The 5,030-nt window shown below is 39.0% G+C and overlaps 1 non-coding gene across 1 annotated transcript; it reads right to left on the bottom strand.

Moving 5' to 3' along the window:
• Window positions 1-4,477: 4,477 nt before the first annotated feature.
• On the bottom strand, window positions 4,478-4,584 carry LOC142512996 (small nucleolar RNA R71). Its single transcript, XR_012808966.1, has one exon. It is a non-coding gene; the product is annotated as a small nucleolar RNA R71 (small nucleolar RNA).
• Between the last annotated feature and the right edge of the window lie 446 nt (window positions 4,585-5,030).

Below are 5,030 nucleotides of genomic sequence, written 5' to 3'. Positions count from 1 at the left end.
CACTTACTATGAATAGTATTGTTCAAGTTAGATCTAGTAATATATTAAAGCAAGATAAAGACAATGAAAAACTACTTAAACATATAATATCAAGTTCTCTTTTTGTACAATAAAAATTGGTGGACTCAGACGTCATTGCCACATAAAATGGAAAAAAATGTTAGTAAACTTTCTCTTTCTTTTTCCTCCCAAAAACTTTATTTCATTCAAGATTCAAACCAAATCATTTACATTTGAAAAACTATCTCAAAATAATTAAAAACTTTCAAGCACTTCTAATGCAAATAACTCACCCTACTCCAACACTTCAAATTACAGACTGCTTTCAAGAACTTCATTAACTATCCAATAAAATTTATTTATTCAATTCATTCCTCATTTGCAATCTTAAAACCCCGTGCTATATTTCGCGCGGACGATATAATACTCTAAACAAAACTGCAACTAAAATTAACCAAAGGAAAGAAAGCATTATCCGCAAAAATTAGAAAGAGTATACTTGACCTGTCGTGTAGGTGCGGCCGATCTGCTGGACCACCTTCTCTCTCTCAATAAAACAAGATATTAACTCTACAGAGAGAATGATAGAAAGAAAAAAAAAACTATACATATATATATATATATAAATAAAGAAAGAATTTTAGCAACTGTATATATATTTATTAACAGTATCAATAATTATTATTTAATTTAAGAAATCTTCACACAAACAGGCGACCTTCCGAGAACAATGACATGAAATTTGTCAACATCCGGTCTCTATTTATTCTATGCTATTTTCACTTACAGACACAAAACGTGAAGGTTTAAAAAAAATACTTTGTTCTAGCCTTGGATGCACTGAAACAATTTTTGGGTTTTTGAAGTTAAAAACGAAAATCCAACAAAAAAATAAATGGGGGATTTGTATATTCTCTTATTTCTCTCCACCTTTCTAGCTTTTGGTACAGCAAATATAAATGAGAATTTAATTTTACAATACAAAACTGTCCACCTATATAAGGTTAATACTGCGACGAGCTTCTCTCATTCACAGTGATGAGATCGGAATGATACTTGCAAAGCACTTGAAGTAATGAAAACAAGTGATTGTTCCTAAATATTACAGAATCGTGCAAGGAAGTCCCTTACCTTTCAGATTAGGGCATCTGATTATTGAAATCAACGCTAACAGACATAGGCGGCACCGGTGAGGAGGACGTGACAGCGAAGATGGTGGAAATTTAGAGGCGGCGACAAGGGTTTTGGCAAATAAGAAATTGGCGCACAGAAAAGAAGAAAATAAATTGGGGCTTGCGGGAATGAAAATTGAGCGCGCTTAGAAAGTAATGTGCGCGCATTTTTCTTCCACAGCGTGCATTAATATGCATGTCGTGAATAATAATATTGACGACGTGCGATTAATGTACGCTGTTAATATATAAACACGATTTTTTTTTAAAAAAAATTGATATTATTAACAGCGTACATAAAAACGCACGCTGTTAATAATATTATTAACGGCGTGCTTTTAATGTGCGCTGTTAATGTCTAGACGCGATTTTTTTTAAAAAAAATTATACTATTAACAGCGCACATAAACATGCACGCCTGTGAGCCATGTTTCGAATTTAATTGCTCCAAGAAAACCCTAACCGTGTGCCTGGACTCCACCTTGAGCCATCTCCGATTTTGTCGAGCCTTGCTTGAACCATCATGAGCCAACATCGAACCAACCCTCCCTTGGACCCTACTCGACCCTAAGAACCAAAGGAACTCGACCCTAGCTCGAACAGCAAGCCACACACCCGCTGCAGCTCACGGCTGAGAGCTCCATTGTGACATGGACTCTTCGATCAACGCTTAGGACCTAGCCAACTGACCCAACCCTTAAACCAGCCCCTTGTGCACCCTCTTAGGACCCTATTGAGTCGACCTAGCCTAGCCCAAAGCACTCTGGCCGAGCCAACAAACCCCTACGCGGCTGCACACCAAAGGTGACAGCATGGGGCTTCTCGGGTTGGAGTCCCAGCTTTCTAGGACTCCTTCCCAGGCCTTGTGCTCGAGTCCTAGCATGGCTAGGACTCTCTCCCTGACCCCTTATGTGACTCTAGACTTCCCTGGTCCCAGTCGTGCTTCCAAAAGAACTCAACTCGAGCCCTTCTTGATCGCACAGCCGCAGGTGGTTCCAGCTTGAACGGTTCTTGTTTGCAGCATTTGTTTGCGTGTTCTAGGACCCTAACACTTGTGTAAAACATGCTTGATCATATCCTAATTCATGGCAGCCCCTTAACACATATTAAACATGATTTTTGCATCAATTTCAAGCCTTAAAATTAACATATGACACAAAAACGAAATTGTTCCATGATGCACTAGTTTTTCATGCAAAAACTCAATTAAATAAAATGTTATGGCGTGATAGATGTTTGAAGGAAATAATATGGCATGCCTTTTCGTATTTTACGCACGAATATACGTTGACGATTGATATGACTCGTTTTTACGTGTTTTTAGTGTTGGTTTTGAGTCGCATTCATGCATCATATTAGTTTGTTTAGTTTAATTTTGCATCTTTTTTGCATTATTTAGCATTTGACTGACCTCGTGTATTTTGTGGTGATTTTGTAGGAATTGAACCAAAGAGTGGGAGAAACTTTGGCATAATGTCGAAGGGGATTCGCTAGGGCGGTCATTGAGCATTGTGGTCTAGCCGAGGATTATTTTGCGCAAGTGTCTCGCTAGGGCGGTCAAAAGTGACCGCCCCAGCGAAACCAGGGACATGCTCGAGGAAGCTTATTCGAGGACCTCTCGCTAGGGCGGTCAAAATATACAGCCCTAGCGAGAAGCGAGATTGAGAAAGATTTGTTTCCAAATTTCTAGGGACTCTATCCTACACCATAACCTAACACACGAGAACAGCAACCGTTTTTCATCTTTTATCAGACTTTTCATCATTTTTCTTGGAGAGGAGGCTCGGAGCAAAGGAGATTTCGAAGACCTCGAGATTTCCACGCGTCGTGGCCGTCATCCATCGTCATCTTTAGTATTTTCATTATTCAGTATTTTATTTCTTACATTGATTGTTGGTTTTTATCATGAATTTCAGTAGCTAAACTCTAGATTTGTTGGGATTTGAGGGGATCCTACCCCGTACTCGGTGTTTAACATTATTTCTCGACGTTTTTATTAGTGATTTGTTTATGCTATTGTTATTTCTGGTTTCAATCGAAGTCTAGCTAACTTCTTTTGATTATTTCATGTTGTTAATGATTACGATAGAATAATTAACAATACGATCAAATAGTATAAACCACGGATTTACAATTTTAGTAGATATACGGAATTGGGTACGTGTCGATAGTGATAGTTCACCCGAATGAAAGCTAGTGGATTCCATAGAATGTAATGCAATCTTGAACTGTTAAATATTTGAGGACACTTGAGTACTGCATGTTTTTGATTAGTATTAATATAGCTCGACAGAGTATATTAATTAGTCTAGGGAATTCCGTCGAACGCACGAGTAAAAGTCGAGTGTAATTATTTAAACACGAGTGGTAGGTGAACTGATAATTCCCAACAAATTCATTTCTCATTTGATTTAATCCAAATTAATCAATGCGTTCTTGAACACGTTTTCTTTGCATTTTAATTGTTTACTTTACATTAGTTTAATCATCAACTCAATTTATCGTTGCTAAAGAAATTTTACTTGAAAATAAAAATAGTGTAACGCAGTCCTTGTGGAACGATACTCGTATTCACTTACGTTTATTATAACTTGACTATCGTGCACTTGCGATATTTAAATCGAGCTTTCATTTATAAAATAAATTTCGGGATTATTCACTGTGCAAGTTTTGCTCGATCAAGTTTTTGGCGCCGTTGCCGGGGACTGTTGATTCACAATTTTTTATTTTTCATTTAAATTCTTTAGTATTATTTATTTTATTGTTATTTGATACTCTCATTGTGTTGCAGATTTTTCTTGTGGTGCATGCGAAGATCACTCGAGTTTAAGCTTGAGCCTTTTGACCCCGAGATCGAACGCACAGCTAGACGTCGACTACAGCAGCAAAGAGCGAAGGAAAGAATGGAAGGCGATCAACAAAGAGAGGAGCCAAGGCGCATACCGATGTTGGATTATGCACAGCCGTCTCTTGATGGAGCACGTCCAAGCATCGTAAGACCAGTCATCCGAGCTAATCAGTTTGAGATCAAGCCAGCTATCATTCATATGATTCAGAACACTGTCCAATTTGGGGGAAGTGCACTTGACGACCCTAATTCTCATATAGCTGACTTTCTTGAAATTTGTGATACTTTTAAGTTTAATGGCGTGTCTGATGACGCTGTTCGTTTGCGTTTATTTCCATTTTCACTGAGAGATAAAGCTAAGTCGTGGTTAAACTGTTTGCCTGTAGGGTCTATTACTACATGGGAAGATATGGCAAAGGCGTTCCTGATCAAGTACTTTCCTCCGTCGAAGACTATGAAGCTCAGAGCCGACATTACTGCTTTTGCTCAATATGAGCAAGAGTCACTTTACGAGGCATGGGAGCGCTACAAGGACTTGTTGAGGAGATGTCCACACCATGAGCTGCCTCTTGGGTTAGTTGTTCAAACTTTCTACTACGGTCTGCTTACTCCAAACCGTACTATGATAGATGATGCTGCCTGTGGTAACTTACTGAGAAAGACGGCGGAGGAAGGATATGAGTTATTGGAGGAGATGGCTGCTAGTAGCTATCATCCTCAGTCTGATAGGCAGAGACGAGGTGCTGGAGTTAATCAAGTTAATGATTTGTCGGCGGTTTCAGCACAGTTAGAGGCTTTGAATAGAAAGATTGATGGGATGGGCATGAGTGGGTCGGCTATGCGTCTGCAAGAAATTTTCTGTGATAAGTGTGGGGGTGAGCATGATGTGCAGGATTGCCAAGATGGCAATCCATTCTATGTGCCTGAGGGAGCAACGGTAAAACAAGTGGGAATCCAGAACCGTCCTAGAAATGACCCTTACTCGAACACATATAATCCGGGATGGAGGA

The sequence above is a fragment of the Primulina tabacum genome, chromosome 10 (genome assembly GCF_025594145.1).
Source record: "Primulina tabacum isolate GXHZ01 chromosome 10, ASM2559414v2, whole genome shotgun sequence".
In the NCBI taxonomy this organism is placed as follows: domain Eukaryota; kingdom Viridiplantae; phylum Streptophyta; class Magnoliopsida; order Lamiales; family Gesneriaceae; genus Primulina; species Primulina tabacum.
The sequence above is the reverse complement of the archived record's forward strand: the minus strand, read 5'-3'. Positions and strand labels throughout refer to the sequence as shown.